We start from the raw sequence: 14,389 nt of genomic DNA on the forward strand, positions 1-14,389 counted from the left end.
GAAACTCACAGACAAGTTGAACTCGTTTCTGATTTTCTTTGCAAACTTGAATGGATCTGTTAGAAATTCGTTTGATTTGAGCACCAATCTTGGCTGTCCGGAGTCGTTCAACCGATACTTGTTTCTTTTCGATGCACTTTGTGCATTGAAACAAATGTTCCCGGAATTCAGCATTCTCTGACTTTTGCTTTGTTTTACCATATTTCGATGTTAAGACTAAAATTTACGAAATAAAACCTTTGTTGTTACCATGATAAACACTTGCTAAGATCTGTATCAAATGAAGTCTAACCGTGGAACAGTTAGTTTTTCTTAAAAACAGTCAAAACAAATAACTGATTCTATATTTTGTTGCTACTTTCTTTCGACTTTTCGCAGGAATCAGTGTGTCTTGCTAGCACTGTTTACTTCTGCTGTATAAAATTTGTTGTCATACTAGTGCAAGTGCTCGCCGCTGGGTGTCGCATGTGTTTTGTTTGAATTGGCGGTTAAAAGCTAATTTGAAAATTTTGCATTGGTTTTTAGTGCTTTAATTGTTGTGTCCGGTACTGTAATTCTAATGTACTGCAACAGCTGTGTGTTATTCGCCTGCACAGTTATTTCCGAATTATGAAATTCGTTGTTTTCTTGTCACGTGAATTTTTATGGAGGGAGATACTTGGGTCCGTTACGTAACTAACTCACAAAACACAATTTCAAATAAAGCAATTACGGAAGCCATTTGCGGCATGGAACAAACTTTCTTTTCCAGACTCGGTGGCATTTCTGCGTATTTCTGAAAAAAAAAGCTCTGCAGCTTTAAAGTCACCGCTAGCCGCTATTTTGAACCTCTTCCTTTAATGTCAACAGTTTCATCGAAGAAGGAACGAATCTCTATTGTTCTCGGTATTTAAGAAAGGCGATTAACTAAATGTAGAACATTATCGTAGAATCCCATTTTTGTGTGCTTGCTTAATTTTTTTTGAAACAAATGTCCATAATCATCTGATGTTCAGCACAGGTTCTATCCTGGTCAATCCGTTTCTACTAACTTGCTGGAATTTATATCACTCTGCTTGTGCGGTATGGATCGTGGTCCTCAGATTAATGTTGTCTATACGGACCTAAAAGCAGTATTGCAAAGTGAGCGAGAAGCAAAACCTTTTTCCTCCTTTCTGTTAGAGAACGCTACGCTTCTCAATTCTTTTGCACACACGCCTTCGGGATTCTTTGTATTCTTCGTGCATTCCCCTGAATAGCACCAAGCGCGTACCGACACCCAAAAACTCTTTTGTACTACTCAGCAAAACCAGCCCTATTATTTTTTGTCCCTCTGCAACCATCGCAAAGCATCTTGAAACAATTGTCTTCGGCTGGTCGCGTGTAGAGGAGTAGGCACACACGAGTACACACGAGGAGAGTAGACGAGAGTGTGTGCATATGATCTCGGGAACGAATGCGAGCAAGAAATAAAGCGAAAAAGAACGAGAAATAGCTTAAATGGAGAATTCTCCAGTGCGTGATAGAGGTATGCAACGAGAACCTCACCTGAGGTGTTGCATGCTGCTTACGAGCGAGATTGACAACACTACCTAAAAGCTGCTTTTTATCGCGTTGATCATGAATTACTTTGTATTAAATGCGACAAGCTCGTAACTTCAACTAGATTGATAAAAATAACTACTCAACCGACAGATCGCTGTTGAATTGGGAACGTCGCAATCCGCCTGGGTTAACAACAACTCTGGTGTTCCTCAGGGCAGTATTTTTGGGCCGCTGCTTTTTTATATATATAATAACGATGTTACTATAGTTGTACCACCTGACACACGATTATTGTACGCAGCTAATACTAAAGCATTCCAAATTATTGAGAACCATGATGATTGTTGTAGACTTCAAACGTCACTTGATTCTTTCAAGGACTGGTGCCTACGCAACTAAATGATGTTGAGCATTTCCGAATGTACCTTAATCAGCTTCCAGCGCAAAATCTATCTATCGTATTGCCGGTACTTTTTTTACGTTACTTTACTTATTGGAAGATAGGAAGGGAGGTCTGAAACCTCGAATATTAGACCTTCCAATATGAGATGAAAGGATTCACAAATCAGAATGATTTTACGAAGAGTGATTCTGAATTCCAAACTTGCAAATTGAATTTATTTGATACTGATGATGATTGCAGGTTTCTAGGATTCTGAGTTTCAAATTGCGTATTTTGGCTAATGAACTTATAGAATTTATGGAACACCCACTCGAAATTCTAGGGTTTTGACTTTGAGAGTCAGATTTAGATTTTGACATGTGATTTCAAATTGAGCATACGAGTTCAAGGACGAAAAATTTGATTCCGGATTTTGAATTTTAGATCGAAGATTTCAAATCTACAATTTGGATTAATTTTTTTAATAAATATACAGTTTTCTCTCGTAATGGATCTAAGCTAGTGAAGCTGCACAAAGAATCTTCTTAAGATGCCTAATTTGGGATATATTTTACTATCTTCCATGTACAAAAATTTAGTAGCATCCACTTTTATGAGATCGATAATGGTTACGTCCTGACGGTCGGTTAGGGAAGGAAGTGTTACAATCGTTGTTGCCAGAGACTGAGTTTATCTCTGCATCTCTAACGACTGTTACGGAAGGTGTTGCCGTGGCAAGCTCTACTGCTCTCCTTTACCGAGCCTCATTAGTTACTTCTGTCAACTCCCGCCTTATTCAACTGTGTGTAGGGTCTGACTTTTTTTCGGGAATTTCAGCGTGAGGATGGGGAGGGGTTAAAGTGGATGGATAGGAGAAAGCCCTCTTACACCGAACGGTATGGTTCTACTAAGACTCGAATTCATGACCATTTGCTTACCGATGCAGACTCTGCGACCTTGTGGCTACGAGCTTCCTCCAAAAATTCGGTCTTAGGTTTCCAATTTGAAAACTCTAATTTGCGCGTTTTGAATCCGAATTATATGATCCTTTGTTATCTGAAAATTTGATCCTAATATAAATTTATACTCCAGAACAGTGCTGATATAAGTAATTTTCCCCAGCAAAATTATTCGTAAATTACAGCCAATCATTTTCAATTTTCACTTCCAATGATCGCAGCACTCTTTCAGATACACTAGATTTTCGTCCTAGTAACGTGCTGTTATACTCAGATGAAATAGATCGCGCGCATCGTTCACGGTTACGGAATAAAATTTGACGACAAATCCAACCAAATGATCTTCACTTCAAAGCGAAAAACAAAAACAAACAGTCCACTCAACCAAAATGAACCTCACCGAAACACTTTTTCACTGACACTGGCCGATGTTTTGACAATCTTCGTTAACTGATAAACTGATTTTGTTGTCTTGCTTCCATCGCATGAAATATAATGAGGTGTTTTGACAGTTCACTTCCATGCAAAAAGCGGTAAGGGAGAACTCTGAAAGGATTGCAAAAAATAACGTTTATGGATGCTTTTTTTACTTTCGCTCAAGAGTGTCAACAAATATCAACCCTGTTCCAGAATACTAAATTTTCTCTCAACAATTTTGAGTATATTGTAACACTGAAATTCAACATTCATATTTTAGCATTGATTTTGAGCTTGAAACTAAGCATTGATAGTTCGATTCTAGATTTTGAAGTTCATTATGAGAATACTGATTTCAGATCTGTAATTTTGAATGACTCATAATAATTTACATTTTTAAAATGGAGATATGAAGTTTTGTACCTCATTTTTAATGCAGACTCTGGTTTTTTGTTATTTCAAACTTCTGTATGCTGGATAACAGAATCCGCTTTTCTGATGTTGGCTTTCGACCGGGCTCGTCATATTTCCTTGGAGAATCACCAGCGTGTAGGAGAATATCTTCCACTGCGAAAACAGCGGCTCTCGCACTGGCGAACAAAGCGACGCACTTGCTTGAAAAGAGCAGCGATTACTATTTTGAATATATCTTAAATATTTTAAGAATATATTAAATAAAAAATTGATTTGATTCGATATTTTGCAAATGAGTACTGGCATGCATTAAGCAAGATCCAGATGCCCCAAAATTTTCACATCAATCATCATTCCGGGATGACTTTGATTCACATTCCAAGGGAACAGTTTATGTTGGCGAATATCCAAAATTCATACAAAATTTTAGAATATAATATGAACGATTGTCCACGGAGAGTAAAAGGGGTCTAGAAGCGCCACTAATCTGGAATTAAAATTAAAAAGGCTTACTTATCGTAGCTTGTTGCCTTGTATCTACTTTAACCGATTTTTTGTATGCAATAAAAACCACTAGAAATCCACTTTATTTTCAAATAATATTTTACCATAGAAAACACCCTTTAAATAGCAGGAAATGCATGAATAGCAGCGATTTAGACATATCTAAACACAATCAGTGAAGATTACGACAAATCCCAAGCTCTATGAGCGCTTTTCATCACAAGTTCAAGAAAGAGGTAGAGTGATCAAAGTCACCCCTGTTTACGGTGCTTCTTGTATTCTCACGAGAGTGATTCACTACTTTTACTTCGCTCAGCTGTGGCGTGAGCAGCAAGTATAGGGTAAATGTATCAATAGTGGCGCAAATAGTAGCTACTTCTGAGAAATTTTAACGAATCCAATTGAGACTTAGTTAACTTTGGATATATGAACATATGAACATATTGATTAATTGTCTATAATTTATTGTTTTGCTGATAAATAACTCGTTGTGCATTTTTAAAGCTAATGAATTTGAAAAAATCAACAATTGTTATCATAGCTTTTGTACCTTTAGTGAAGGTACTGTTCCTATAATGGTGGTACCATGTACCTATAGTGGAGGTAGTTTTAAAAACTTGAAATTTCTATAAATGAAATGGATGAAGATTGTACATTTTGAAGTTTGTTGAACAGTCACAAGTATAGAAAACAAATAACGATGAGTTTAAAATAAATATGGAAATCAATGTGAATATTTTATTACACAAAAATGGGACATAAGTCCGTCATTTTAGAGCGGGGGCCTAGTGTGGTTGGTAACGTCTCCGCCAACCACGCTCGACGCCTGGGTTCGAATCCCACCGCCGACATAGGTTTCGATGGTTGTGAGGTGGCGTGATCCACTTACAACCAACCCAACTGGTCTAGATTCAATCCTAGCCGACACCGGAAGATTTTCTGAGGCGAAAAATCTCTGGGATCACGCCTTCCATTGCATGAGGAAGTAAGGCCGTTGGCGCCAATCCGTTAATAAACGGGTCGTGAGTTAGGGTCCTGGGTGTGGAGTCGCCTCCCTGGGCGTCGGTGATTGGCCACAACAGTGACGGAACTAGACCGACGGAAAATAAGCGAGAATAAAAAAAAAGTCCGTCATTTTCTATATAATCTTCAGTCCACTGTCTATAACTCTGCTGAACATTTTATTTAGAATTGTGAATGAAACTAAGGAGAATCTGTAAAATTTTGGTAATATTATAATAGGTTGAGTTTAGATATGATTCAAACTAGAAAATCGAGTTGACTGGATTCATTTTCATTTTCGCTCATTTTCTATGCAATTGAAAATTAACAACATTTAATGAAAATAAGGGATTTATTAACCAGTAACCATGGTGCGCTTCAAATGCATTGAATACAAAGTCAATGTATTCAAAAGATAGCTTATATTAAAAGTCAGTTAAATTGATATAACAAAAAAATAACCTGAAAAAATTCATCAGACGAGAATTATCTTTGACGTTTTAGCTTCAGTGCCTTGAGTAACTCGATCTTTTGCTTTTTTTCTCAATTATTTTCCATTAGCTTCTTACGTTTTTTCTCCTCTCTCTCCTTTTTTCGTAGTTCAGCTTTTTTCTGTTTCTTTTTTCGAAGTTCTTCCCTTTTATTCTTACGTTGAAAACGTTCCCGATGTATAGCATAAAGTTGGCGGTATCAATCCACCCCTTTGCACTTTTGCCAATACCCCACTCTCCAGGGAACTTCTGCAATACTTCCACAGATAGACGCTGCATAGGAAGAACAACTCCTGGAGGTACAACTGATCCGTCTGCTCCGGAGGTAAACATTACTGTTATGTTTTTGTGCCCGTCTGCATGCTCGCATTCATACACATTCTTATTGCCACGGCTATCTAGCACGGCTTTCGTTTGTGGGTGTATGTAGAATGACGTTTCATCGCCGGTTGCATCCGATGCGGCTGACATAAGGTTGTTTTCCTCGAGATATGATGTTACGTTCGTGAACCATCCACGAATTTCTCTAGAACTTGCACAGTTTCTGGCGTGCGGAAAGTGATTTCACGATGCCGGCGAAGGAATCTTTCCAGCCATTTTCGACCTATAATCGATAAGATGTTAACAATTTTTTGACTGATTTTTATTATAATGAATACAAACCTGGGACATTGTTCGTGAACGGATTGGGTCGAGAATTCGTTCCGAAGAATGTCTTCACTTTATGCAGAAGTAATTCCTTAACAACCGGAAATCCTTTCTTCTCCATCGTTTTCAAATATTGCACGAGTTTCTGTTCTTCTTCTCCTGTTAGAACAGTAGGTGGCCCTTTCCGGGCTTTTCTGGTCCACTTGCCACTAAGTCGGTAACGAACGGATACCGACGCAGCTTTGCATGCTGCGTACAGTGACTTTTTCTTAGAGAGGACCAACTCCATGCAGCGGGTGATAGGATCGTCGCTGATCGTTTTGCGTTCGGAGTGTAACACGGCACAAAGCGGAGGACGAAGCAAGCAAAAGATGCGACAATCGCACACACGGCAAGGCGCGAATGGACACACTGGTGAGCTGAGGTCCAATGCGCACTTCTGGCGGACCCAAGCAAATTATTTTAAATTAATGAAACATCACTGAGTTCATTGACTTATTTTTCACTTTGAAACACTTTTTTAATCTTTTGTAACTGAGGATGTACACTCGAAAACGGTTGAAAACAGAATGAAAACTAACTTGCGCAAATGTGCCGTATTTATATCGGTTTAATAGCGTCGCAGAAAGTTCTCGGCTCTTTTTTCACCTTCTTCCATGCGGTTGAATGAACTTGGTGGAATAGACTGCTTAATGGCCTTTGTTCCAGTGCAAGTGTCAATGAAATGTCCTTTGAAATGTTGTTTTTATTCGTAGCTTAGAAGTAGTGAATAGGAAGGGCATTGTCCTGCAGCGATGATGTAACGATATAGCTCAAAACCTGTTCGCTGCACAAACACTGTATATGCGCTGAATATTCAAAAATCTGAACTGTAAACGATTTGGTTTCGTTTGACACTTGTAAACATTCGAATGCCTCCACTATGGGAGCAACGGTGTTTCTGTGTACCAATAATGGCGCAGTTGAAAAAAACGGGGTTAAATCAAACAAAAACGATTTAAGTGCTAATGAATCTTTAAATTGATGACTTTTCTACACAATAAGTACTAAAAATTATATGAGACTTTGTTTTAACTTAATAAATATCCCTTAAATAAAATCGAATGCAGCTTAAGAAAACACTAAAAATCAAGCGGTATTCAGCTAGTGATTTGGAAAAACGTTTTTTCTTTTTAGTGTTTCACTGTAAAAAGGGAATTTTTCCCTTAAACATTACATAAAACCCATACAAACATGTTGCATTATACTTTTCTTGCCAGTCTTACTCAAAATAAAAGAAAAAACTCTCTATATCGCACTACCTCCACTATTGGTACTACCTTCACTAAGGGTACATTTACCCTATCAATTTTTTTGCGGGCAGCAGAAACATATATTTCCACATTTTGTGCAGAACAACAAGTCTGCCTTGGGTTTACAAACTTATTATATCTGCTTTCAGAATCTAACTATTAATTTTAAATTCATTATTTGGAAATTTTGTCTTCCGGTTCGGATGGATTGTAAGGTTTCAGAACAGAGGTTTTTGAATTTGTAACTAGAGTTTTGAATTTAAAACCATTAGACTTGGAAAATTTTACACATTCTGAGTATGAAATTGTGGAATTTCAAATTTTTTGGATTTCAAATTTCAAGTTTTTGGGGGAGCAACGTAGCCTCAAAGTTACAGAGTCCGCTTTGACAAGCGGATGGTTATGAGCTTGAATCTTAATAGAATCAGGCCGTTCAATGTCAAAGAGACTTTCAAGGAGGCTCCTTCTCATCATCACTTTGATCGTTCCGTGCTCCGTTTTGAATACAAGTGTTGTCCCATTCGCTAAACAGACCTTGAACACTAGTGTCGTAATCGATAGGGTGAAGTTTTTCCCAAACTTCTGGTTCAATAATAAGAATATCTGTTCGATAGCTCTCCCAGCTGGTCCCAAGGTACGATGCTGGCCTAACAAGCCAGTCGTCGTAGGTTCGAGTCTCGGCTCGGGAGCAGACTGTTAGTGTCAGTAGGATCGTAGCGCTAGTCCCGCAATTATCCTATACACTAAACAGTTGGCTGCGAAGTCGAGTTCCGAATCGGAATGAAGCACCAAGGCTTTGCTTTGCTTTTTGTTCGATTGCGAACCCGTGACAAAATGAAATAAAAATCAGTTCGTCTTTTGTTTGCGATGTTTATTTCAAAGCCCAATGTAGGGAACCCCACCTTTTTTTCAAGTTACGTCATTTTCCCAGTTTCGCAAGACGCAAAGAGTCTTTTTTCATGTGTAACACTAATGTGCGAATTGAGTGTGGTGTCGGGAGATTTTGATTGATTTTCTCGATAAGACTTTGTGGCCTGCCAGCTCCCCGAACCTTAACTACCAGGTCAAAAAGAGCGAACAAAAAGTGAGTGCTACGAACCAATTTATAAAGCTTATTTCCGAAATCTAGGAACGAGATCCCGATGGCCTAGGTGGGTGCCGCGTGCGTTTTTTTTTAATAACGGGGTGTGCTCCAAGCTAATATATCGTGAAAGTACTCCTTAGAGAGATTGATTCAGGAAAGAATATCTAGTATTTTCAGTTTTTAACACAATTTTAAAGTGTATTCAAACTTATTGAACACCCTGTATACAGATTGCATATGCAGATTTACCTTGATATATACAGATTGTATACTTATTTTATATACACAGATTACAAAATTTTTGGAGATGATAGACATTCATACATATTTCTTGGCTTTTATCTGTGACCTACGATCAAACTTTTTTTTATAAATGGAATTTGTTGAGCTCGTTCGTGGTTTCGCATCAATATATATTTATATATTACTTGTAACACAAGAATCATTTAATCGAAAGCATTCAAAAAACATTGTTGTTGTTTTGAGACTTCTCAAAATGCTTGAATGTTTAAATGCTTCAATGTTTAGCAATGTACAGGTTTTCATACAGATATTAGACGATTTGGCCAGGGTGACACGATTTTCTGAGCTTCTGAACACAGACAAAAATGTGGTAACAGTGATCGTGCGGCTTAGATGGAGGACAACGAAATTTCTCTCAAGACGGATGAAAGCAGTTAGCAGAAGATGCAGCGCACTCTTAGCCATATTTTTTACGCTGTTGCGTGTTGCATTTTGCAGATGTGCGACTAGGGGGCAACAAAGTTCCGTTCGTGCAGACGGTTGACTGGTGGCAGACATGACAATGGAGTTTCAAATGCTGCTGTAAAGTCAACCCAACCATCTTTGTTCAAGCGTACCAACATTTTGAATGAAGTGTATTTATTTTAAGAAATGAATTCAGAATTTAGAAGCAGAATATATTGAAATCGTTTTAGTTTTGTACTAACAGCGGTTTATGCACAGTATTTTCAAATTGTGGTGAACATCACACTATTGCGTATCTGTAACGGGCTTTGACCACAGTTGATAAATTTTCCAACAGTAGCAATATGATAAAAACACCTATGATATAATTTTATCATATAAGTTTACTCGACAAAAAAAATATTGGTTGGAAACGCGGGACATCGATCTTCCTGCCTCTTACATGTTAAGCGACCATCCCGACGTTAGAAAGGTTTTTCTACTGTCGTACTTTAAGTTTCCAGCTAAACATGAATGAGAATAACACCGAATATACATTCAAAGAAGAAAAATCAATCGAAAAGACCAATCACGAGCTAATTTTCTCTTTCTGATGTTCTCTAAGCACTCTAAGCCACGCAACAGTTTATTACGCTGTTGCGTGTTGCGTATTGCACCTGTGCGGCTGGGAGATAAAATTCTGTCCGTGTCGAACGGAAACATTTTGAATGATATTTGTTAAGAGCCAGTTCGCGAGAACCGCAACTACATTTACAAGGGAGGTTGTATCGAGGTTCTCCGATCGGACTGAAACTTTCAGGGTTTGTTTATGCATATAATAGAACAATGTTTTGCATAACGTCAGATTTTTACAAAAGGGGTAAGTGGGGTAAAAAAGCACGTCAAAAATTGATGTCCAAAAATTGCTAAAAATTTAAAATTGTTATAACTTTGTGAAAACTTTATCGTTTTTCATGAAAATTGGCATGTTTATTCTACTCTATAAAGGGAACGAAATGAAAGTTATTGGAAGTTGCTATCGAGAATACATGATGAGATATTCGCATTTTTCTAAAAAAAATAAGGTGATTTTCACAGCAGTTTTCCTCTTGCCAACAGATCTAGGATTAAAATCCAAGTAATACGTTTCGTAGTGCAACTCAAGAGCTTTCATTGGATACATTTGAAAAATGCGCCGTTAAAAAGATGCCTGAGAAAATCCGATTTTTCTATAACATGTCATTGACCATCATTTCCAACCCATTGTGAGAGAAGCGAAACTCCGTTCTGCGTCGTTGTTCTTCCATTGAGCTATAGTTTTCAGGTTATGTTTGTTTATGGACTAATGCAATAGTTTGAAAAATTTGGAGGTTTTTGGAAAAGGGGTTACTGGGGTAAACAGGCTCTTCAAAATCTTAAATTCAGAAACTGCTCAAATCGTAAAACAATTACTCTCGGCTAACATTCGAAGTTACACGATGGAATGAGAGGTTATTTTTGAAGCCAACAAGAGAATGAACGAATGTCAACAAAGCCACGCGATACTCTTTGCTGAGCTTTTTTTTAATAAGCCCTTTAAAAATTAAATTACCATAAGGAAAAAAGCTTCACCGGAAGATGCTCATAAAGGAATGAGGTCAAAAGCACACCCTTCTACAGGAACAAGGCAATTCAAACCAGAAATGTATTATGTATTATCGGTAGAACAAATAAAATCGTTATTCGCCCACTTCTCTACGTTATATAGGCAAAATAAGCTTGAGCCAATACACACAATCTGTATATCATAAACAGAAGGTCGAGTTCCGGATCGGAATGTAGCAGTAAGGCTTTGCTTTTTTCAAGCTTGAGCTAATACAAGTTAGTAAAGATAAAGCATTGATGAATGTATGAAAACGTCAGGAATATTGGTTACTAATAATGCATCAATCAATTCTCAAACATTGATTTTCATAAGGTTTTTTTGCTGATACCAGAGCCACAGGAAAAAATGCATTCTTTGAAAATACATTGAGTGCAATTACTAATATGTTCGATGAGTGGTTAGTGATGATAATTCAGAATTAAAATAAAGATAATGAAATATAGAGTTTATTTGGCTTTATACTAGATTCGAACATATGGTTATTAAATTATTCAAAGGACATAATAAAAAAAAGTTCAACAAACAGTATCGCAAGGCTTTGTTGGCATTCATTCTATTTATGTTAGCTCCAGAACTAAACTCTCATTTCATCGTGTAACTTCGGAAATAAGCCGATATTACGGATTGAGCATTTTCTGAATACAAGATTTTGAAGAGCCGGTTTACCCCACTAACCCCTTTACCAAAAACCTCAATTTCTGCAATCTATTGCATTAGTGCATAAAAAACAACGACACAAAACGGAGTTTCGCTTCTCGCACAATGGGTTAGAAATGATGGTCAATGACATGTTATAGAAAAAATAGATTTTCTCAGGCATCTTCATAACGGCGCATTTTTAAAATATATCTAATGAAAGCTCTTCAGTTGCACTACAAAACTTATTATTTGGATTTCAATCCTAGATTTGTTGGCAAGAGAAAAACTGCTGTGAAAATCACCTTATTTTTTTAGAAAAATGCGAATATCTCATCATGTATTCTCGATAGCAACTTCCAATATCCCTCATTTTGTTCCCTTTATAGAGTAGAATAAACATGCCAATTTTCATGAAAAACGATTCAGTTTTCACAATGTTATAACAATTTTACGTTTTTAGCTATTTTTGGACATCAATTTTTGACGTGCTTTTTAACCTCACTTACTCCTTTTTGAAAAATCTGACATTATGCAAAACATTGTTCTATTATATAGATAAACAAACCCTGGAAGTTTCAGTCCGATCGGAGAACTTCGAAACAAGACCTAGTTGCGGTCTTCGCGTACTGGCTCTTAAAACCAAAAGCAGAATCTTAAGGCATGCCCGGTTAATCAAATTAATTTGCTATCGGCCGTGCCAGGCAAAGCAGCTCAGAGATTGGTCGAAATCTGCCTTCCAACAAGGCCTTGAGTCTCAGATTTCGATTACAATTTCAAGTCTACGATTTGGAATTCCTCATTTAGAGTTTTAAAAGCCATATTACCAAATTTAAAAAAAAAATGTATATAAGTATGTATAATGTATAATGATTTTAAGTTTTTGATGTAAAATTTCAATTCATGAACACTAATTTCTATAAGAGGTTTTCATACTTCCAGCAGCGAGTTTGAACAATTTTATAATGTTTCGATTCTGAATTAGAATTGAATAATGAAAGTTGAAAATTTTGGACTTTTGATTAAAATTTTGGAACCATACATGTCAAACTTCAACTCTCCAATCTTAGAGTTTGCATAACAATTCATTTTGCTAGCTTTAAACCTTCTGTTATTACCTTTTTTAATATTTCAATAGTTCTTTTGTATTCAGTTTTGAAGGTGATTCTCGAAGCGGGGATTTCTTCAATTCACTGATACATTAAAAAGAGCATAGCAATAACACATTCCCGAATAGCTTTCTAGCATGGCAAACATCATCAGACGGCAAGTATCCTTCCGCCTGAAGCTTCTTCTAATTCAAACTTGTAAACACAAAACATCTCGAAAACGAAGTATACCACCTCATGCCTCAAGATTAAAAAATAACATCAACAGAGCCTCTCCGGTAGATAGCAAAGGTTCACTGTTCGATTGTAGCGCCGAAACGAAGTTTGATGTCCCAGATACAGGCTCGATAGCTAGGGAAAATGGTTGGAAGCGCGCAACAATGGATTCCAGCACCGGGGGAACCCCTTCACGCTGTTGGAACGGCGGAATGGAGTTTTACGCTATGCAACGCCCGACTCTTGTGTTGTGAGTGGAGAATTGATTGGTTGGAAATATGTACGCTCGAGGGCAAAACCTGCTGGAATTGTGGTACATCTATGAGTGAGACGAGATTCCGCCTACCAGCAGCTCTTCTGTATGTGTGTGTGTGGGTATGAGCTGTGCGGTTGAGATGCCATTAATCTCACGATGGATCCATAAAACGAGGCGCTCTTTCATCTGCGAACTTTTATGGGAGCACATAGTTTTTTACTGGTTTACCTGATAATAATCAACTATAACCTCGATTGTTTAACCCTGATGGCTGAGGTACTTGTAGATTCCTTGTTCGTTTGAACGCTTTTTACGCTCTCTAGAATTTAGGGAGGCAGACTCGACTCCTGGTTCGGTGATTGGGTAGAAATTTATCAACCTCACAGTTTCACGCCTTTCGTACAGACGCACAACCGATATTTCTGGTTCCAACTGAGCGAATGAATGCAATGGAAGACGTAAGTTGGTGCCGTTTGCTGCATCAAATATTAATACGGTGAGAAATCGACAGTTGCCTCCCAAATATGGAGAGCTTTATATCGATTGATGAGGTAATCTATTGCAGTTCCGTCAACTGAAAACTGGAAGTGCAGAAACAAGTAAAAACGGTCGGGCGTCAGCTAGATTGAGAAGGTCAAGAGTGTCCTCATTAAATTTCACTCGCAGTAACGTATCAAGGTGTTAGTCATTACCCCAGGATGTTTTTTCAGTGTCGCTTCATGGTCGGCGATTTCCGTACGCTTCACGGCAGTGAGAAAACGGTTTTATTTCTTCAACTGGAAAACTTCCCATCGCGCTATCTATGACGTCAGTGCCATTGCACACGATGGCTGGAAGGAACGAAAAGCGGACCACAACCAGGTGAGAAAATAAATGGCCAGCCACACCGTCAGCCAGCACAGCCGCAGCAACTGGTTGTTTGCAACAGCACAATCTAATCGAGAGAGGTCATGTTTCGCGTAAATGTTGCCCTTTGTTCGCTCCGCCGGGGAACGTAAATTCACAAATGAGTGCCAACGAGGAAGCGAAAGATGCGAAGGGTCGAAATTGCTGATTATTGTCGCGTGACCTGACCGGTGTGGGGCTTTTTTCTTTCTTTTTTTTTATTCAAGCTAAAGCGATG

The 14,389-nt window shown here is 37.9% G+C and overlaps 1 protein-coding gene across 2 annotated transcripts in view; it reads left to right on the forward strand.

Annotated features, from left to right (window-relative positions):
• The window catches only part of LOC129720674 (beta-1-syntrophin), a 507,412-nt gene that overhangs the window by 301,866 nt on the left and 191,157 nt on the right, over positions 1–14,389 (forward strand). The window lies entirely within an intron of this gene.

This window comes from Wyeomyia smithii, chromosome 2 (assembly GCF_029784165.1).
Source record: "Wyeomyia smithii strain HCP4-BCI-WySm-NY-G18 chromosome 2, ASM2978416v1, whole genome shotgun sequence".
NCBI classification, from domain to species: Eukaryota; Metazoa; Arthropoda; class Insecta; order Diptera; family Culicidae; genus Wyeomyia; species Wyeomyia smithii.